Source organism: Hemiscyllium ocellatum, chromosome 18, assembly GCF_020745735.1.
Source record: "Hemiscyllium ocellatum isolate sHemOce1 chromosome 18, sHemOce1.pat.X.cur, whole genome shotgun sequence".
NCBI lineage: Eukaryota > Metazoa > Chordata > Chondrichthyes > Orectolobiformes > Hemiscylliidae > Hemiscyllium > Hemiscyllium ocellatum.
Window position 1 is genome coordinate 22,533,035 of NC_083418.1, and position 23,232 is coordinate 22,556,266.

The 23,232-nt window shown below is 42.1% G+C and overlaps 1 protein-coding gene across 4 annotated transcripts in view; it reads right to left on the reverse strand.

Moving 5' to 3' along the window:
- LOC132824364 (activating molecule in BECN1-regulated autophagy protein 1-like) overlaps positions 1–23,232 on the reverse strand; it is a 446,197-nt gene that overhangs the window by 415,323 nt on the left and 7,642 nt on the right. The window contains exon 2 of one of the 4 annotated variants that reach the window (XM_060838753.1): positions 18,267–18,306. The exons of the other annotated variants lie outside the window; for them this stretch is intronic. The gene's annotated coding sequence lies outside the window, so the exon portion shown is untranslated. The remainder of the gene's footprint in view (positions 1–18,266; positions 18,307–23,232) is intronic. 4 annotated transcript variants of the gene reach the window in all.

Consider the following 23,232-nt stretch of genomic DNA (forward strand, 5'->3'; position numbering starts at 1 on the left):
TAGCAAAAACTCCCAGCTTGTCCAACCTCTCCCTATAACCCAGACCCTCGAGTCCTGGCAATATCCTTGTAAATTTCTTTTGCACTCTTTTCAGTTTAGTAAAACTCTTCCTCCAGCAAGGTGACCAAAACTGAACACAATACTCCAAGTGCGGCCTCTGTGTAACTTCAACATAACTTCTCAACTTCTGTACTCAATTCTCTGACTGATAAAGGCCAGTGTGCCAGAAGCCTTCTTCACTGTTCTGTCTGTGACTCCACTTTCAGAGAACCGTGCACCTGAACTCCAAGGTCCTTCTGTTCCACTACACTCCTTAAGGCCCCACCATTCACCATGAAACCTCTATCTTGATTTGACTTTCCAAAATGCAATACCTCACACTTATCCATATTAAACACCACTGGCCATTTCTCGGCCCACTTCCCCAGCTAATCAAGGTTCTGCTGCAATTTCTGATAACCTTCCTCACTATCCACGTTACCGCCTATTTTAGTGTCATCTGATCACACTTATACATTCTCATCCAAATCATTAATATAGATAACAAACAGTAATGGGCCCAGCACCTACCCATGAGGCACTCCACTAGTCACAAGCTTCCAGTCCGACAAACATCCTTCCTCTATTACCCTCCTTTCCTACCATTAAGCCAATGGTGTACCCAATCTGCCAGCTCCCCCTAGAATCTATGTCATCTAATCTACCACAGCAGCCTACCATATGGAACCTTAACAAAAGGCCTTAATGAATCCATACAGACTACATCTACAACCCTGCCCTTGTCAACCTTCCTGGTCATTTCATCAAAGAACTCGAACAAATTTGTGAGGCATGATCACCCACACACAAAGCCATGCTGACTGCTCCTAAGCAACCCTGTTTTTCCAAATGCATGTATATTTTATCTCTCAGTCTTCTCAAGTATTTTACCTCCCACAGATATTAGGCTTACTGGTCTCATTCCCAGGTTTTTTTTTGCAGCCCTTGAATAAAAGCACAACATTCGCACCCTTCCAGGGCCTTACGCATGGCTAACGATGATGCAAAAATATCAAGGTTATATCGTGCCCCCTTTTCTCTCTCCTGATTTCCTTCTTCAGTAAACTTCTGCATCCCTTATGTATCACAAGGGATTTCCTTGATCCTGAGCCATGCCTCCTCTTTTCTTTCATTCAAAGCCTCAATATCTCTGGTCATCCAGGGGTCCCTATTCCTGCCAATCCTACCCTTCACCCTCACAGGAACATACAGACCTTGAACTCCACCTATCTCACTTTTAAAGATACCCCTCTTGCTCGAGGTCCCTTTGCCTGCAGCCAAACTACTCCAATCAACCCCTGAAAGCTCCTGTCTAACTCCATCAAAATTCACCTTGCCCCAGTTTAGAACTTGAACCTGTGGACCAATTTTATCCCTCTCCATAACTTTATAAAAATTAATAGAACTATGGTCACTGGTCCCAAAGTGCTCCCCCACTGTCATCTCAGTCACCTGCCCTGCACTATTTTCCAAGAGTAGGTCGGGCTTTGCCTCTTCCTGAGTCGGATCCTCTTTTTTCTGCTTGAGGAACATTTCCCGCATGCACAAATTCTACGCCATCTAAGCTCTTAACATGATGGCAGCCCCAGTCGACATTAGGAAAATTAAAATCCCCTACTATGACAACCCCATTGCTCCTGCAAATCTCCCCAATCCCCTGCATACTTGTTCCTCTAATTCCCATTGACTGTTAGGCCACTTTTGGAATACTGTGCACAATTCTGGTCTCCCTCCTACAGAAAGGATGGTTTGAAACTTGAAAGAGTTCAGAAATGTTGTCAGGGTTGGAGGCTTTGAGCTACAGAGAGGTTGTACAGGCTGAGACTGTTTTCTCTGGAACGTCAGAGGCTAAGGGGTGACCTTATAGAGGTTTATAAAATCACAAGGGCCGTAGATATGGTAAATAGAGAGGGTCTAATTTCCTGGGGTGGGGGAGCCCAGAACTAGAGGGCATAGGTTTAGGGTGAGAGGGGAAAAGGTTTAAAAAGGACCTAAAAGGCAACTTTGTCACACAGAGGATGGTGTATGTATGGAATGAGCTGCCAGAGGAAGTGGTGGAGGCTGGTACAATTATAACATTTAAAAGGCAGAGTATATGAATAGGAAGGGTTCAGAGGGATATGGGCCAAGTATTATAAATATTAATTTAGGATATCTGGTCAGCATGGACAAGTTGGACCAAAGGGTCTGGTTCCTTGTTGTACATTTCTATGACTCTGACTATTTGTAGCCTATACTACATGTGATATCATATCTTGACTATTCCATGGCACTTCTGGGTAATCTGCTGATCTTTGGGTCCTGCTTAAGCAAAACCATAATCTTTAAAATTTTCAACATACTGATGAGACTTTCCATAGCTTTCTCACTACCTGTCTCAGCCCTTTCTTAGCTCCACCAACATAGCCTCACCGGATGATCCTTCAGTTATTTCATCTCTGATTACTGCTGTGATACCCGCCTTAATCAAAAATGCATCTCTCACTCCTCTCTCTCCACCACCTCTGTCTTGCCTAAAACATCTGTTCCCCTGGTACATTAAGCTGTTAGTCCTGTCCCTCCCTCAGCAATGTTTCTGTAAAGGTTATAATATCCCAGTCCCATGTACCTATCCACACCAGTTCATTGGTCTTACCAGTCAACCCTCTTGCATTGAAATAGATGCAATTTAATCCAATGGGCATTCTTTGCTCCCTCGGCAAAAGTGAGGACTGCAGATGCTTGAACCAGAGTCTCGATCAGAGTGGTGCTGGAAAAGCACAGCAGGTCAGGCAGCATCCGAGGAGCAGAAAAATTGACACTTCGAGCAAAAGTGCCCGAAGCGTCAATTTTCCTGCTCCTTAGATGCTGCCTGACCTGCTGTGTTTTTCCAGCACCACTCTGATCTAGATTCTTTGCTCTCTGTCGCACTCCAGTCTGACCTGTCTCTTCAACTTACTATTTCTGACGACTGTATCTTCTTCCAGCCTCACACTTGCCTCCCTGCCTTTGAGGATCTCAACCCTCTGCCAATCTAGTTTAAACCCTTCTTTGTAGCACTATCAAACTTGGCGGCCAAGATATTGGTCGTCCTCCAGTTCAGGTGCAAGCTGTCCCTCTTGAACAGATCACCTCTGCCCCAGAAAAGATCAGAATGATCTAAAACTCTGAATCCCTGCCCTTTGCACCAATTCTTCAGCCATGCATTAATCTGCTATACCCTCTTGTTCTTAACCTCACTAGCACATGGCATTGGAAGTAATCGGGAGGCGATGATTGATGAGGTCCTGATTTTAAACTATTTTTTCTAGCTCTCTATAATTACTCTGCAGGACCTCATCCCTATTTCCACTTAGGTCATTTGTGTCAACCTGCAGAATGACTTCAAGCTGCTCACCCTCCCCCTCAAGAACATTCTGCAGCCGCTCCAAGACATCCTGGACGCTGGTTGAAATTACTGAGACAGGTAGTGAGAAAGCTATGGAAAGTCTCATCAGTATGTTGAAAATTTTAAAGATTATGGTTTTGCTTAAGCAGGACCCAAAGACCAGCAGATTACCCAGAAGTGCCATGGAATAGTCAAGATATGATATCACAAGAGCATAAAATACGATTTCAGCTGCCAATGAGTTGGACCAGGCCGAATTGGGTAATGTTACAAAGATAGAAGTCTTTGAAATCGCTCAGACCTGTGTTCAGAAACTCAACACAAGTCAAACATAACACCAAGGTTATCAACAATCTGGTTGAGCCTCGGGCAATGACAGTAGAGGGACTCAGCAAGTAATTGTGGAAGAATGTTTATAGCAGAGATCAAACATAATAGCTTTCTCCTTCCCAATATTTAGTTGTAAGAAACTTCTGCTCATCTAGTACTGCTTGTTGACCAAGCAATCTTAAAAGTTAGAGATAGTGAAGCAGCTGAAAAAAAAGGTACTAGTGAGGTGGAGTTGGGAATCTTTTTCATAAATGTGAAAATTGGCACCTCATGTTTGGATGGCATCCAAGGAACAGCACATTTCAGGGGTTACAAATCTGAACCACTTAAGTGATGCTCAACCTCATTGATTTGAAGTGCTCCCTTTCCTGCCACCATCCAAGCTGGATACTGAAATCCAGAGTTAACCAGGCAGTATTGCAGAACTTAATTACTGCTGAAAAAATACAAACTTTCAAAGCTTTTCATCTTACAAATATCAGGACCGTTTGCAAGAATACCAATGGAAAGGGAAAACATTTATATTGTTGACAAGCGGACTCTGATTGTGAGGCAAAAGGGAGGACTGCAGATGCTGGAGATTAGAGTAGAGTGTGGGTTGCTGGAAAATCACAGCAGGTCTGGCATCATTCGAGGAGCAGGAAAATCAACATTTCAGGCAAAAGCCCTTCATCAGGAAAGGTCTGATTGTTTGGTCATTGTCACAGAGAATGCACCAGTAATATGACAACTGACCATTCAAGTTTAAGCTTTGCTGGCATTTTACTGCAGGCAGATTGACTCCAGTGTTACTGCACTGAGAAATGAACCAAAGGAGGGCTGTCAGCTATTATCTAATAGGCACACCATGTGAACAGTTATCTCAATGCCTGCAAAGAATTGTGCCCTGTGCACTAATTATATGTAGCTTCCAGGATGCTAAACTGCACAGCCGACAGCATCCCTCCCATTTATCTCCCCACCCAGAGGCTCCCAGCCTCATTCTTGATGAAGGGCTTTTGCCCAAAGTGTTGATTTTCCTGCTCTTCGGATGCTGCCTGACCAGCTGTGCTTTTCCAGCACCACACTCTTGGCTCCAATCTCCAACATCTAAAGTCCTTACTTTCACCTAGGTATTTTTCCAGGACCAAAAATTCAGAGATCAGAACAGAAAATGTTTATTCAGTGCACCAGCACCTGGAGTGTGCTACCGTGGTTTCTGTTTCTTCAGAAAGTACATCCAAATGTGATTTTAAAAGAGAACACTCAGGATCTGAGCCAACAAACAGGTGCATTTCATTAGGAAATATCAATGACCAGTAAATCGCTTACCACTGAAATACCTATTCTTCAACATTCCACATGAAGACACCTCTAGACATCTTTAAAATGTTAAACTTGTTGCAGTTTATCTGATCTGCTGTATTTCAGAACAATTCCTGCCAGCTGTTGCGGGCTTTAGACACTGGTCAAGAGAACTTCCCCTTTAACTCCTCACTTTCTTCAGTATTTGCAATTCAATGTGATTGCGTAGTGAAATGGACAACTAACACAGCAGGGTTGCTTTATAATCTTGCACCTCATAGAAACCCTCCAAGCCATCCTGTCTGCACTCAACAGAATTTTTCTACCGAATGGTACAGGTGTGAAGACTGGGTACTAATCTCTAATGTGCTGTTTCCAACACAACATATAATAAAAACACATTTTAAAAAATCCTTTCATAAGGTCAGTGCATTGGGAATAGGAGTTGGGAGGTCAAGCTGCAGCTATACAGGACATTGGTTAGGTCACTGTTGGGATACGGTGTGCAATTCTGGTCTCCCTTATATAGGAAAGATGTTGTGATCTTGGAAGGGTTCAGAAAAGATTTACAAGGATGTTGGCAGGGTTGGAGGGTTTGAGCAACAGGCAGAGGCTGAATAGGCTGGGGATATTTTCACTGGAGTGTCAGAGGCTGAGGGATGACCTCATAGAGGTTTATGAAATCATGAGAGGCATGGATAGGGTGAATAGCCAAGGTCTTTTCCCTTGGGGGAGGGGGGGGGGGGGGGAGAGAGAGAGTCCAAAACTACAGGGCATAGGTTTAAGGTGAGAGGGAAAGACTTAACATGACCTAAGGGGCACCTTTTTCCACACAGAGGATGGTGCATGTGAATGAACAGCCAGAGGAAGTGGTGGAGGCTGGTACAATCACAAGGCATCTGGATGAGTACATGAATACGAAGAAAATCAACTAGAAGAAAGTGAGGACTGCAGATGCTGGATATCAGAGTCAAAAACGGTGGTGCAGGAAAAACACAGCTGGTCAGGCAGCATCCAAGGAGCAGGAGATAGATCGATTGAATCCTTAGAAGAGTATAAACTTTGTAGGAGTATACTTAAGAGGGAAATCAGGAGGGTCAAAAAGGGGACATGAGATAGTTTTGGCATATAGAATTAAGGAGAATCTAAAAAATACATTAAGGACAAAAGGGTAACTAGGGTCATCCACAACAAGCTTTCTTGGACTCTTCATGTGGACGCACTGGTTACAAAGGTCCAACATATCATCTTCCTCAGGTAGCTGAGGAAATTTGACATGACTGCAAATACCCTTGCCAACTTTTAGAGGTGCACCATCGAGAGCATTCTGCCAGGATGTATCACTATCTGGTATGGCAATTGTACCATTCAAGATCAGAAAATGGTGAACTCGGCCCAGAAAATCACAAAAGCCAACCTCCCAACTATAGAGTCCATCTAACAGGCCTGCTGTCAAGGAAAGGCTACCAGCATTCTGAAAGATCCATCCCACCCTGGCAATGCTTTTCTACTTCCTCTACCATCAGGGAGAAGATACAGAAGCCTGAACACACGCACCAGCTGGTTTTAAAACAATTTCTACCCTACTGCTGTTAGAATACTGAATGGACTCTCAAATTATTAGCATTCATCTGTACCTGTGTCTTTGTTTTGACACAGTTTACCTATTATTTATTTATCTATGCTATTTAGCTATGTAATCTGCCAGCATTGCTCACAAGACAAAGCTTTTCACTGTACCTCGGTACACATGACAATAAATTCAATTCAATTCAATGTTACTATGATGGAATAGTTTAATTGTAATAGTTAATATATGTTATTTTAAGCATTTTGATAGAGTTCTAATTAAGCCAATTCTTTTCTTTATTTTGTCTGTATTTTGAGTAAAGTGTGTTTTGTTTCAGGCCTGGTAGTTTTGCCAATCAAATTGCATCTGGAACACAACACTTTATACTTACCTTTAAAATCAGAGAAAGTTAGGGTTTGTCCATCTTCTTAATATATTTTGAGGGAGTTTGATCTGGTCCATAACACAGGATTTTTAGTTGCTAATTCTGTGCCAATGAGGTCATTTTTTTTCATACTGAAAAGAAAACCTTCTGACATCTTAATGTGGAATCCCTGAATACTCTTCACAATTTAACTGCTGCTTGCACTGTACCATAGATATGCAATCAGATACAAAAATTGTCAGAAATAAAGGCAACAGGATAAAAGATCAAAAGCTTGGTTAATGAAGTATATTTTAAGGAGTCACCTCAAGGAGAGAGAAGGGTAAACAGAATTGAAGGAGGATTTCCAGAGCTTAGTGCATAATGGCTCTTCACGATGGCGTGAAGGAAATCACTGACACGCAAGTAGCCAGAATTATTATAATCCAGCGATTGCTGGTATTTTAGTTTTAAAGCTGAATATTTTATCCTTCAGATTATATTAAAATCTGTGCCTCTGGAATGAACTTCCTGTACGTGCTACTTACTTTGTCATGCTCAGATCTACATTTAAGATTTCCCACCTCCATTTCCACAGCAACACCTCAATTTCTCTTTTCACTACTTTCCTTCACTTTAAATCCTGTTTGTCATGTGTTCACCCATTTAATATTCCCGATTTCTTTCCCTTCCTATTACTCCCAGTCATTCAATACATAAGTTAAATTATCTGTAACATTTCCACCGCTAATTTCTTTTGGATTCTACAACAGGATACAGTGGAACAGTAATATACATCAATTTTTCACATTTCGCTATGTCATCTTTAAGCAATTGAATAATTGAACCCAACTTGGAAATAGTATGATTTTATTTTAATCAATTGACATAAATACAATACTTGGCTACAGCACAGAATATCAGTTACACATGCACACACTATTCAGACAGACTTCAATGAAATATCATAATAAAGAACTGCTCCAGCTATTCAATGTCATAGCTTAAATTACATCAGCAGCAAATGCCCTTGCAACCTTAAAGGAGCATATTTGCCACACATTTGATCACACAGGATCAAGTGAAACATGCTGGCAGACCGAACACAAAAGGTAGTGAATGTAACACGATTTAACTATTTGATCCATTTTAGACCCTTGTAACAAGGTCATAGAGATGTACAGCACAGAATTAGATCTTTTGGTCCAATTCATCCACGCTGAACAAATATTCTACATTAATTATGTCCCATTTGCCAACACTTAGCAGTGGACGTGATCTAAATGAACTTCAGTAAGGCATTCTACAATATTCCTCATGGTAGACTGGCTAGCAAGGTTAGATCTCATGGAATACAGGGAGAACTAGCCATTTAGATATAGACTAGCTCCAAGGTACAAGACAGAAGGTTGCTTTACAGACTGAAGGCCTGTGACCAGTGGTGTGCCACAAGGATCAGTGCTGGGTCCACTACTTTTCGTCATTTATATAAATTTATATAGGAGGTAGAGTTAGTAGATTTGCAGATGAAACCAAAATTGAAGGTGTAGTGGACAGTGAAGGTTACGTCAGAGTAAAATGGGATCTTGATCAGATGGGCCAATGTGCTGAAAAGAGGCAGATGGAGTTTAATTTAGATAAATGTGAGGTGCTGCATTTTAGAAAGGCAAATCAGGACAGAACTTAATGGCAAAGTCCTGAGGAATGTTGCTGAATAAAGACTCCTGAGAGTTCAGGTTCATAGTTCCTTGAAACTGGATAGGATAGTGAAGGTAGCATTTGGTATGCTTTCCTTTATCGGGCAGAGTATTGAGAATAGGAGTTAGGAGGTCATGTTGCAAATGTACAGGAGATTGGTTGGGTAAAAACAATGACTGCAGATGCTGGAAACCAGATTCTGGATTAGTGATGCTGGAAGAGCACAGCAGTTCAGGCAACATCCGAGGAGCAGTAAAATCGACATTTCGGGCAAAAGCCCTTCATCAGGAATATAGGCAGAGAGCCTGAAGGGTGGAGAGATAAGTGAGGATGGTGGGGGTGGGGGGAAAGTAGCATAGAGTACAATAGGTGAGTGGGGGAGGGGATGAAGGTGATAGGTCGGGGGGGGTGGGGGGAGGATGGAGTGTATAGGTGGAAAAGAAGATAGGTAGGTAGGACAAGTCAGGACAAGTCATGGGGACAGTACTGAGCTGGAAGTTTGGAACTGGGGTGAGGTGGGGGGGGGGGGGGGGGGGGGGGGAAGGGGAAATGAGGAAACTGTTGAAGGTAACATTGATGCCAGTCCTGACTTGTCATACCAGCCTATCTTCTTTTCCACCTATCCACTCCACCCTCTCCCCTGCACCCCCCAGACCTTCATCCCCTCCCCCACTCACCTATTGTACTCTATGCTACTTTCTCCCCACCCCCACCCTCCTCTCACTTATCTCTCCACCTTTCAGACTCTCTGCCTGTATTCCTGATGAAGGGCTTTTGCCCGAAACGTCGATTTTACTGCTCCTCGGATGCTGCCTGAACTGCTGTGCTCTTCCAGCACCATTAATCCAGGAGCTTGGTTGGGCCACTTTTGGAATATTGTGTGCAATTTTGATCTCTCTGCTAAAGGAAGGATGTTGTGAAACTTGAAAAAGTGTTCAGAAAAGTTTTATAAGATGTTGCTAGGGTTAGAGGATTTAAGCTATAGGGAGAGGCTGGAGCTGTTTTCCCTGGAGCAGAGGTGGAGGAGTCTCATTATAGAGGTTTATAAAATCATGGGGATTGTGGATAGCATAAATAGACAAGGTATTTTCGAAAGGGGGTGGAGTGGGGGAAAAAAAAGAGTCCAGAACTGGAGGGCATCGGTTGAGGGTGAGAGGGGAAAGATTTAAAGGGACCCAAGGGACAGCTTTTCCATACATAGGGTGATGCATGTGTTGAATGAGCTGCCAGAGGAAGTAGAGGCGAGTACAATTATAACATTTAAAAGGTATTTGGATGGGTATATGAACAGGAAGGGTTCATAAGTGCGACATTAACGTATCATTCTTTACTAGCATCGTAACTCTAGCCATGAAAGAAATCATAAGCCATAAGTTTCAAAGAATGTGAACCTGTCTGATGGATTTGCAATCTAAAATAAAAGTTACACCCAAAAACTATTCATAAACTAAGAAATTATTTGCAATGTTCAGAAAATATGAAATTGCTATCACTTGCTTCTTTTAATTGGAAAGAAATTTAACTTTTGATCAATCATTGAAAGGAAAAAGTAAGGACTGCAGATGCTGGAGTGCCATCATCCTAAAACAAACATTGCCTCCTTCCACCACACAATTGCAGCCATGCCCCTTAATTTCATTCTCTTATCTGACTACAAGCTGTATCATCGCCAATACTCAAGTTAATAAGTGTGGTAACCAGACAAATGACTGGCAGATATATTGATTTATTTCTTCATCATCATTTTCATTCCAAAACTTTAGAATGAACTGGTTTAAAATGTTTGGTTGACTACAGTTTTATGGCCTGCTAATCCTGGAAATATTAGGCAATGAGATCAGATAGTAATTTTCTCCAAATATATTGTAAATAAATATTGATTAATCAAATCTGATCAAGTCCAGCCAAATCTCAGGACCTAATCAATATTGAAAATACAAATTATCTTGTAACACCATGACTATTAGTGGAAGATCCTTATATTCCCCCATGAAACACAAAAACTATTGGAAGTCTTGTTAAGTAGCTTTGAGTATTAGATGTGTCTTTTGTGCTTAGGTCCTAACAATGCAATAATTGACACTCAATCAATGAGTATTGTTTTAATCTTAGTTAATTTTGACATTCAATTGTTTTAGTGCTTAACATCTGCTAATGTTTAGGAAAAAAAACAACAATTTGCCTTGCATTGTGAAAAAGCAGCAGTTAGGAGCAAGTTTCAGAATTATTGTCTTATTAGTTCATGGGGGCATCTATACTCTTCATTCCCCAGCTGAGTCCATCTTTCAGATCAAACATTAAACAAACACTGCATCTGTTTTCTTAGGCAGGATGTAAAAGATGTCAAGGCACTGTTTTTAAGAACAAGAAAGTGTAACCTAATGTCTTGATCAATACTTATCCTGCAATCAACATTGCTACAAAAAAACTGTGTGTCTAGCTATTGTCATTTCACTGTTTGTAGGATTTTCCCATGAGCACTATAACTTCTGTATTTCCTACAGCACACTTTTATTTAAGGAGCTCTTTAATTAACAGAAAAGAACCAAAGAGGACAGGATAGTACTTCATGAGTAAAGGCATTTGAATATTAGTAGGACTTTAAATTCAAATTGGATAAAATGGGAGCACTTCAAACTATGTCAGCATGCTTTGAGTCAATAAGTTGACTGGCAAGAGTTTGAAATAGAGAGCAAGAATTAATCAGATATGATCAACAGTTACTACAAAGTAGTGGAGTTTTATGGAGTGTAGAAGCAGAGGCTTTTAAAGGAAAAACAAGGTCTTAGGGTAATGAAATGAGTAGATGAGAGCATTAGAAGTGGAAACTGGAACAGAATGAAGGATGACACCATGCCTGAATTGAAAGGTAGAAATAACAATGGGAGGGTTAGTAAAAGTTCAGTCCTAATTTGAACAGGAAGCCAGGGTTTTCCCTAGCAATTGGCATTGCAGAGGGACACAGTAACAAGAGACTGGGAGTTTATATCTTTCAGAATAAAATGTTAATCTTTTCCAGAGGAGGGGCATAAAAATCTCCTGAGGTGCTATTTCAGTATTTATCCCTCAAACATTACCAAAACATTATCTGGTCATTTGTCTTCTATGTGGGAGCTTGCTCTGCACAACCTGGTGGCTGCCTGGTCTACAATCACAACAGTCACCGGAATAAAAAATTAACTGATTAATGTAAAGAAGATCAGGAAGCTCTCTTAAAAAGTCACAAAAAATGCAAAATAAATGTAAATCTTCGATGGTGAACATTACACAGTTTCTAACTGAAGTAAGGTGATAGTTGAAAGAAATTCAGACAGGTAACATGAAAGGAGATGGTTGTGTGGTCAAAGAATATGGTGGAGAGGTCTAATCAACCTGATTCTAACAATCAGTGGATGGTACCACAAAGATGCAGCATGAAATGAGGTACAGGAAGGAATAGAGAAAGAAGAGGAATAGGTCACTTAGTTCCTTGAGTCAGAGCTGAATATGTGGTAAAGGCAAAGAAGGCATTGTTAAATTTACTGGTTGGAAGTAAAGGTAAAGCCACTATAGTCTTGCGACACCACAGGTGACTCACTCATTAGAGAGACAACTAGTTGTTGGTTTAACTGGAAGGCCACCATGCCTCAGACGAGAGGGGAGATTGGAAAGGACAGTCCGGCATGGTGATCTTGGACAGTGCAAGAATTGAATCCATGCTACTGGCATCACCTGGCATTGCAAACCTGCCAACCTTCCGACTGAGCTAACTGGCCCATATTGGCTATACTGGGACAGGTAAAAACGAAAAAATAGAAAGCTTGATCCAACAAATAACAGAGCTGGAAAGTGTGATCAAGTCTGTTAAAAGCCTTGATGAGAACAATGAGAGATTTGTGTAAGGCACAAAGCACGCAAGTTGTGAATCACATTCAGACCATCACAGTACCACAACAGAAAGAGAGAACATAATGGAATTATCCAATTTTTGTGATGTGGGCGAGGTGATGATGCATTCAAGGATCTTGAGACGAGAAAGAGAGGTTAGAATCGAAAGTTATTGTAAAACCCAAACCTGTCAAAAGAAAAGATATTTGGAGGGATCAGAATTGAACAGACAAGGCAGAAAGAATAAAATATTGTTGGGAGGGAGAGAAAGGTGAGGGAGAAACCAGTGATTATGAATTACCACAGAGATGAGTGACAGATGAAGATTGAAAGTATGCATGCAGGTGCATCTGTTATGTTGCCCCCATCTATCTTGTCCACAACAGCCAGAAGTTAAATTTCATAGAATCCTTACAGTTTGGAAACAGGCCCATATGGCCCATCGTGTCCACACTAACTCTTTAAAGAGCATCCCACCCAGATCCACCTCCCTACCTTTTACCTGTAACCCTGCATTTCCTATGGTTAATTCATTGAGCCTGCACGATGAGCAATTTAGCATGACAAACCACTTAACCTGCACATCTTTGGACTGTGGGAAGAAATCAGAGCACCCAGAGGAAACCCATGCAGACACGGGGGAATGTGCAAACTCCACACAGACAGTCGCCAGAGGCCAGAATCGAACCCGGGTACTGGCACTGTGAGGCAGCAGTGCTAACCACTGAGCCATCGTGCCACCCTACCTCTTCCTTCCATCCTAAATCAATTCTTTCTGTAGCTCCATGCTCATCACCTTCCATGTTCTCTCTAAGAATGTCTTGTGCAAGGGACCCACTCCTGTCTTTTATCCCATTACCAGAACTATTCACCTCACTCAGCACTCAATGCACATACTGTCACCTCAAAAACAAAATTGTTTTTCCCTTCTTAAAACAAAGATTTTCCAAACCACTGTCCTTTCAAGAAGCTCTCCTTCTTCGAACTACCTTTCCCCTCCAAATATATGGAACACATAGCCTAAATATACGCCCATCTTTCCCACAACTCCAAGTTTGAATCTTCATTTCTATAGTACCTTTCCAATTTACGACATCATAAAGTGTTTAGCCAATTAAGTACTTTTAAAATGTGGTCACTGTTCGAGGAAATGTGACAGCCGATTTTGCAAACAGCGAGGTCTCAAAAACAGCAATAAGATAATGATCAGATAAACTTTTTGAGAGTTGTTGCTTAAAAGACATATGTTGACCAGGATACTGTTGAAGTCATGCTTACTAGTCTCAAAAATAAAGTTACAGCATTTTTTTTTTAAATATACACTTGAAAGGAAAGAGGCAACTGATTTAACATTGGCCAAATAAAAAACCTTCAACAACACAGCACTCTCTTAGTACTGCACAAGTAGATTAGTTTTACTCAATTTTCTGGATGGGGGTACAAATCAAGAGCAAGATTATCAAATTAGAGCTGTTACATAATTTTAGATACAATTCATAGAGACAAATGACATCCTCTGCAACCATATTCCAGTTTTCTTTTGCATTCATGTCTACTGCTTTTGACATGATCGAACACTTTCTCTCAATTAACACCTCCCTTGTATTCTCCAAATTATTGGGAATTCCCATTTGTAACTTTCTAACTCCATTAATTGTTATTCTTTTCTCCCCCATTTACAATTTACAAACAGAAGACAGACACAGACAGTAGCATAGCATCTTAACTAGTGTGGTGGTTTGGTTGATGTAATTCAGCAGACAGAGAGACCTTAATTTCTCTTCTGCACAGTGCAGCATTACAACAGGAGTAACTTTACGTAGAAGATAAATAAACCGGCATTCTCTTTCCTTTAATATCCCTCTAAAACAACATTAAGCTTATAAAGGGGGCTGGGGATTAAAAAGGAGCCAACAGAAAAAGAGTTGTCAATAAACCTGAAAGATAGAAACTTCTGAATTTTTGACATTAATTTTGGTTCATCTCTCAACTGCACTTGAATGCATATTCTTGGTGTCAAATATATTAAATGTACAAGCCAGCCTCAAATGCAAGTACGAAAGAAGTCATTTGTCTCAAACATTTACACAATAAATGGCTGCACTATATAATTCAGGAAGTCATTGATAAATTCGTTCAGAAGCGCTTCCTATAATTAGTTCTGATGTTATCGTTAATAAATTCTTAGCTTTGTCTGTGCTTGCAATGAGGTTTACTTAAAAATGGTGACTCAGATGAAACGCGTCTATTCCACTTGGTATTATCTAAAAATCCTTTCATGTGCACTCTCGACAACAATTAAAACATTTCGTCTCCACTCCTCATCATTGGACATAATGGTGATACTTGGAATCAGATTTTGATCTTTCTCGACACTATCAGCAAAGTCAGGATATTTCTGTGACTAAGTGAGAGCAGTGAAGACAGTATTCAAATGCAAACCAGTCCAAACACTTGCAGTCAGAGTCATACAGCATGGAAACAGACTCTACGGTCCAACCAGTCCATGCCAACCATGATCTCAAACTAAATTAGTCCCACTTACCTGCGTTTGGCCCACATCCCTCCGAACATTTCTTATTCATATACTTATCGCAATGCCACTTAAACATTTAACCTGCATCTACCGCTTCCTCTGGAAGTTCATTCTGCATAAAACAAAATGCCCCTCGTAATTTTTTAAAATCTTTCTCCTATCACCTTAAAAATATGCCCACTTGTCTTAAAATCCATAACCCGAAAGAAAGGACACCTTATTATTTTATAAATCTACAAGGTCACCTCTCAACCTCTTACACTCCAGTGAAAAAAGTCCCAACAAAAAAGCCTCTTTTTGTAACTCAAACCCTCTATTCCCAGAAACATCTTGATAAATCTCTTCTGAACCCTCTCCACTTAATAATCTCCTTCCTGTAACAGGGAAACCAAACTGAACACAACACTCCACAAAAGGCCTCACCAAAGTCATGTACAACCTCAACAGAACATCCCAAATACTTTACTCAAAGGTTTGGGCAATGAAGGCAAGTGTTCATTATAACAATCAAGAAAATATCTAAATCTGATACAGTGTATTTCTCACTCCCATGATTGCTTCAGCTTCTTTCCTAGCGAACAGCATTCATGGATCCTGAACCAGAAGATACCAATACTAGGTGATTGGCAAAAGTAATAATATGAAAGATAAACTGAATGCACTGCCTGCGTGTATTGTGGAGATAGGTGCAATCCAGGCATTCAAAGTTTCCTGAAGAGAAAGTTTTTTTCAAGTTTATGAGAAAGAGCAGGGAGTAAGAGATTAGATTAGATTACTTCCAGTGTGGAAACAGGCCCTTTGGCCCAACAAGCCGAAGCGCAATCCACCATTCCCCTACATTTACCCCTTTACCTAACACTATGGGCAATTTAGCATGGCCAATTTACCTAACCTGCACATCTTTGGACTGTGGGAGGAAACCGGAGCACCCGGAGGAAACCCACGCAGACACGAGGAGAATGTGCAAACTTCACACAGTCAGTCGCCCGAGGCGGAAAACGAACCTGGGTCTCTGGCGCTGTGAGGCAGCAGTGCTAACCATTGTGCCACCGTGCTGCCCACAAGACTGGCTGAAATGCTTCCTGCAGCAAGCCATGATGGACAGGACAGGCCAAACAGCCTCATTTTGGGTTTCGGCTTTGCTAGTATTCTACAAATGCCTTTCCCATTATTTCTCCAATGCCTCAGCTCAGCTGCGACTTTCTGAAAGTAACTGAGGAAACTCAAAATAATACAGATGCTGAAAATCTGCAACAAACACAGAATGCTGAAGAAACTCAACAAGTCTGACAGGTGTGTCAGATTGTTAAGTGCCATACTGGATACCAAATGTTAACTCTTCCTCTCTCCATAGATGCTGCTGAGTTTCTCCAGCATTCTTGGTTCTTGTTTTAAAACGTAGTTCTGCTCAATCTCTTATTTTCCAACCTCCGTAATCTTGAAGTCATCCAAAACCCTAGTAACTCTGTCTTAACTCACACCTAACCCCATTCACAACATCACTCCAATGCTACCTAATTTACATTTGCTCCTGGCTAAGCAATGTAGATTCTAAATTACCAGCTACAATCTTAATCTCCCCTGAAGTCTTGCCTCCACCCTGTGACTAAAATCCTGGACACTTATAACTTGTTAGCACAATGATCAACAAGCAGATGGCTGAGACCTACTAATTGGTTTTATCTGAAAACGATTGAGGACCTACTGTGACATACTGGTCGTGTTTCTACCTCCTGGGATAGGTCTGGGCTCAGACTTGTGTCACAACATATCCAAATAGATTAACTCAAAATAATGGAATTTAAAGAAGAGCTGAGGAAAACTTTCTTTCACTATGGTGGTGGGAGTCTGCAATTATTGCCTGAACCAGAGGGTAGAGGCAGAAACCCTCACTGTATTTATGAAATACCAAGTACCGTAAGCTGCTGGGGAGGGCCAAGAATGAGTGGGGTATTAAACTGAATAAGAAATTTCTTCTCATTATGGATACAATAAACAAAGCAGTGTCTGTGTTACGTTTTTGGCAACATTGCCAAGGTATCAGAAATGCCTCATCTTTTATTCTAATATAATCTAACATCTTGCATTGCAACGTGATAACTTCACAAGTCAATTGCTTTGAGTTCACTGCTCAGCCTAACTGCATGAAGGCCGGATCGAGATAGAACAGAGGGATGGCTAATGGAAAGACTGGGAGTGAAGGAGGCGGGGGGGGGGGGAAGACAGAGGGTGGTGAGACACAATAGGCAGGACGGCAGTGTGGGGGTGAGAAAACAGCCAGAGGGATGGGGATGGGGGAGAAGAGACAAGGGAGTACCACAGGAAGGACGATGGGGGGGGGGGGAATAAGGGGGTACCACGGTGGGGGGGGGGGGAGGAATAAGGGGGTACCACTGGGTGGGGGATTAGGAAGACCACGGTAAGGATGGCACACGGAGAGGGGGCGGGGTCTAGGGGAGAGGGGGCGGGGTCTAGGGGAGAGGGGGCGGGGTTGAGGCACGTGCACAGGGCCTGGTCACGGGATTCCCGCGGGTTGCTCCCAGTGAGAGCGCAGACCCAGGCCGCTGAAGGCTCGGGCCTACCGTCTAACAGCACTTCCTGCTCACATACACAAACAGCTTTATTCACGTCAGTCCCCCGAGGGTGGGTTGTTTCTTAATTTTACTGTTTAGCCGGTTTGTGTTCGCAATGGGGGAGGCTGGGGGGTGGTGACGGCTTTCGTTCACCCACCCGCCGAGCCACAGAAACCAGGCGGCAGTAATCGAGTGAGGAGCAGCATCACAGAGCCAGGCCTGTGTAATCGAGACCGGAGTGCCAGCTGAGCATCAGGCAACGTCACTAAGATAGACAACACCAACGGATCGCCGAGCGTACCGTTCAGCTCTTATAACCAGCACCAGGGTTAAACCAGCTGCTTCATCACTTCACCATTCACTCACTCCCTTCAAATCACTCACCTTTAGTTCTCAACGACTTTCACTCTAATCTCAACTACACCCCTCTCCCTAAACAATTCCCTTGTTGGGAAACTGTGGTGCAGTGGTAGCATCCCTTCCCCTGGATTGGGTGGCCCAGGTTCAAGTACTGCCCTCCCCCCCCTTTGTTCCAGAGGTGTTTAACAACATCTCTGAACAGGTTGATTAGAAAAATAGATTACATTTTTTTAAAATAAAAAATGTCCTTTTGGGAGTTCAATCATAATTCCATTTACCTCTCATATGAACAAGGAATATCCCAGGACAGCATTCCTCCTTCAAAAGAGAAAAAATCATATGGTTAACTTCTTTAAAGGCAAGGTACAAAGGGTGCTGTAAGCCTGTAAACAACCAGAATACTGGAGAAACTCAACAGGTCAAGCAGCATCTATGGAGAAAAAAAATAAATCAGAGTTAACGGACATGTCTGATATGACTTCTTCACATTGTTCTAAAGAGGATTAATACCAGACTGGAAATGTTAACTTTGTTCCTTTCTCCACAGATGTTGCCAGACCTGCTGAATTTCTCAACCACTCTGTGTTGGTTAGTTTATTTCTCTATGAAGGATCTCAAACAAAGGGCACATTTAAAGCAGAAACAAAAAAGAATTGATTTCTGAGCCAAGGGTCGTGAAACTTTAGAATTCTCCGCCCAGCCTCTGCTGACAGCTAAGCCATTGACTCGAAGGCTAAGATACACAAACTATTCAACTAACAGTACTGACTCAAAGACCGAGATACACAGACCGTTCAACTATATAGGTGAAAGTGAGTACATAGAACAAAGAACAATACAGCACAGAACAGGCCCTTCGGCCCACAATGTTGTGCCGAACATTTGTACTAGCTTAAGCACCTATCCACGTACCTATCCAATTGCTGCTTAAAGGGCACCAATGATTCTGACTCTGCCACTCCCACAGGCAGCACATTCCATGCCCCCACCACTCTCTGGGTAAAGAACCTACCCCTGACATCCCCCCTAAACCTTCCACCCTTCACCTTAAATTTATGTCCCCTTGTAACACTCTGTTGTACCCGGGGAAAAAGTCTCCGACTGTCTATCTATTCCCCTGATTATCTTATAAACCTCTATCAAGTCACCCCTCATCCTTCGCCGTTCCAATGAGAAAAGGCCTAGCATTCTCAACCTATCCTCGTACGACCTATTCTCCATTCCAGGCAACATCACGGTAAATCTCCTCTGCACCCTCTCCAAAGCTTCCACATCGTTCCTAAAGTGAGGTGACCAGAACTGCACACAGTACTCCAAATGTGGCCTTACCAAGGTCCTGTACAGCTGCAACATCACCTCACGACTCTTGAATTCAATCCCTCTGCTAATGAACGCTAATACATCATAGGCCTTCTTACAAGCTCTATCCACCTGAGTGGCAACTTTCAAAGAGCTATGAACACAGACCCCAAGATCCCTCTGCTCCTCCACCTTACTAAGAACCCTACCGTTAACCCTGTATGCCACATTCTTATTTGTCCTTCCAAAATGGACAACCTCACACTTGACAGGGTTGAACTCCATCTGCCACTCCTCAGCCCAGCTCTGCATCATATTTAAGTCCCTTTGCAGCAGACAACAGCCCTCCTTACTATCCATAACTCCACCATCCTTCGTATCGTCTGCAAATTTACTGACCCACCCTTCGACTCCCTCTTCCAAGTCATTAACAAATATGACTTGGAGTACTGTGGATCCTGGAGATTACAGTCAAGAGTGTGATGCTGGAAAAACACAGCAGGTCAGGCAGCACCCAAGGAGCAGGAAAATCAACGGTTTGGGCAAAAGCCCTTCATCAGGAAATTTTTATTAGAAAACTTGACTCTATTCAATGGTATGGCAATCATATGATACAGGAAGATGACATTACGAGCAAAATCAGATCAGCCATGATCTTAACAGAACATGGAGCATTGACACAGGGAACAGCAGTAGGCTTCTTTTTATTCTGTCATTTAAGATTGGGGCTACTGTGATGGTAATCTCCATATTCCCTTCCACTTCCAATAACCTCTTAATTCCTCACTAAGTGATCATCTGTCTACCTCAACCTTAAAAATTGCCCCTTCCTGATCTAATTTTCTATCTTCTTATAACACTCATATACATCACTTCTGAAATATTTCATTCACTATGTTGTGCTTTAATATCAGCTGCAAATGTGTTGCTGGTCAAAGCACAGCAGGTTAGGCAGCATCTCAGGAATAGAGAATTCGACGTTTCGAGCATAAGCCCTTCATCAGGAATAAGAGAGAGAGAGCCAAGCCGGTTGAGATAAAAGGTAGGGAGGAGGGACTAGGGGGAGGGGCGATGGAGGTGGGATAGGTGGAAGGAGGTCAAGGTGAGGGTGATAGGCCGGAGTGGGGTGGGGGCGGAGAGGTCAGGAAGAGGATTGCAGGTTAGGAGGGCGGTGCTGAGTTGAGGGAACCGACTGAGACAAGGTGGGGGGAGGGGAAATGAGGAAGCTGGAGAAATCTGAATTCATACCTTGTGGTTGGAGGGTTCCCAGGCGGAAGATGAGGCGCTCCTCCTCCAGCCGTCGTGTAGTTGTGTTCTGCCGGTGGAGGAGTCCAAGGACCTGCATGTCCTCGGTGGAGTGGGAGGGGGAGTTAAAGTGTTGAGCCACGGGGTGATTGGGTTGGTTGGTTCGGGCGGCCCAGAGGTGTTCTCTGAAGCGTTCCGCAAGTAAGCGGCCTGTCTCACCAATATAGAGGAGGCCTGATGAAGGGCTTATGCTCGAAACGTCGAATTCTCTATTCCTGAGATGCTGCCTAACCTGCTGTGCTTTGACCAGCAACACATTTGCAGCTGTGATCTCCAGCATCTGCAGACCTCATTTTTTACTGTGCTTTAATATCACTCAAGGCTGTGATAGCCATAAGTGCAAGACCTTTTTTGGATGCTTGTTTGAGAATTTTGCAGAACTGAAAAGTTACCAGCATTCTTTCAGAAGTGAACAGTTTTGAAACTTTTACGATCACAATCTACCGACATAAGAAAATCATGTATTTAATTATGAGTATTACAAAAAAAAACATTTTTTAGTCAAAGTATTTTGTTTTGCATTCATCCAAACAATTTGCATGAATACCAAGTCTGGAGGAAAAACAAAGTTCATTCTGCATGAGAGAAGAATGCTGATTGCTTCTGCATTATTAGTGTTAGATCTTAATTTCACTTATTCATCTAGCAATAAAGTCTTATTTCCTCTTCAAAAGCACATTTTGCTTGTCTTTTGGAGTCCAACTGAAGTTACTGTCCCTAACTTTTGATTCATGGGGAGATGGTGGTGTCATGCTGAGGTGATGACATGAGTATGCAAATTGTGACAAGGGTTTCAATCCCATCACGGCAACTGATGGAATTTAAATTCAATTAAGAATCTGGAAATAAAAGCTATTTTTAAAGTGGTTAGCATAAAACTAATTGATTTTTATGAAAATTAATTTGGTTCACTAATGCCCTTAAGTAAAGGAAATCTGTCACCCTTAGGTCTGGCCTATATGTGACTCCAGGCCTACTGCCCTATTAACTGCCCCATAAAATTGCCTTCAAAGCCATTCAAGATCAAGGGGCAATTGATGGGCAATAAATGCTAGCCTTGCTGACAATGTCCATAGTGTGCGAATGATAAGAAAATTCTCTTAATGAACTACTCTAGTGACTTAAGCAGTGTGTTTAGGCTAACATTTCACTGCAGTGTTGAGGGTAGTGCATTTTGGAGGTATTGCCTGTAAGAGGAGATTGGTTTGTCCCTTCACATTCAGACGTAAAAAAATTGCAATGGCAAGATTCAGTGAAGAACAGGGCAACATGGTGGCTCAGTGGTTAGCACTGCTGCCTCACAGCACCAGGGATCCAGGTTCAATTCTACCCTTGGCCGACTGTCTGGGTGGAGTTTGCACATTCTCCCTATGTCTGTGTGGGTTTCCTACCACAGTCCAAAGATGTGCAAGTTAGGTGGATTGGCCATATTAAATCGCACCGTAGTGTCCAGGGATGTACAGGATGGGTGGATTAGCCATGGTATATGTGGGGTGTGGGGATAGGATGGGAGTCTGGATCTGTTTGGTGTGTTCCTCAGAGAAACAGGGTTGAGAGAGTGGTGCTGGAAAAGCACCGCAGATCAGGCAGCACGCGAGAAGCAGGAAAATCAACATTTTGGGCCAAAGGCATTCTTCAGGAATGCAACATTTGTAAAAAAAAGACAAGTTGGCAGCACAAACTGAAATGAATATGACTTGATGGGTATTACTCAGAAATGGTTATAGAGTGACCATGACTGGGAACTCAAAATACAAGCAGTTTTGATGTTGTGGAAGAATGCAAAAAGAAAAAGAGGTGGAGTAGGTTTGTTCATAAAGGATGATATCAGTGCAATGGTGAGCAGTGAAATAGGTGCAATAGGTCTGAGTGAAAAAAGCAGTAGCGAGAGAAAGAAGTAGTCAGAGTCAGGTGGGTAGTCGTCTATAGGCTTGCAAAGAGTTGCCCCAAAGTCACACAAAATACAAATCCAGAAATAATGGAGGCGTGTAAGAAAGGTGATTTTAATCTACATATTGACTGACAAATCAGATCGACAATGGTAACATGCTAAACAGATTTGTAGAGTACATCAGAGATTGTTTTAGAGCGGTACATTGCTCAATCTACCCAGGAACTGGCCACTTGAGATCTAGTAAATGTGCAGTAAAGTAGGATTAACAAGACAGTTTGTAGTTAAGGATCTCAGGACAGCAATCACAACATGGGACAACTTCGAATTCTGTTTGAGAAAGAGTAACTTGTCCTTAAATCAGTGTCCTCAATCTAAACACACATAATTACAAAGTTGTGAAGATAGGGTTGTCTAAAGACGGCATAAAAAAATAGGCTAGGTGAAACGTCAGTGGATGAGCTTTGGTAAATATTTGAGCAGATATTTCACAATCAGCAAAAAATTTATTCAGCTCAAAAATAACCGACTCAAGAAGAATGAACTACCCATGATTTAAAAAGATGGTGAAGGCGCATGGCCAGTCAAAAAGTAACACATACAAAGTAGTGAAAAGTAGTGGCAGGCTAGAGGATTTGCAATCTTTTAGTAACCAGCAGCAGATGACCAAATAGCTAATAAATAAAACTGATTATGAAAGTAAATTGGCAAGAAACATAAAAACAAACAAGTGCTTCTAGAAAAAAAAA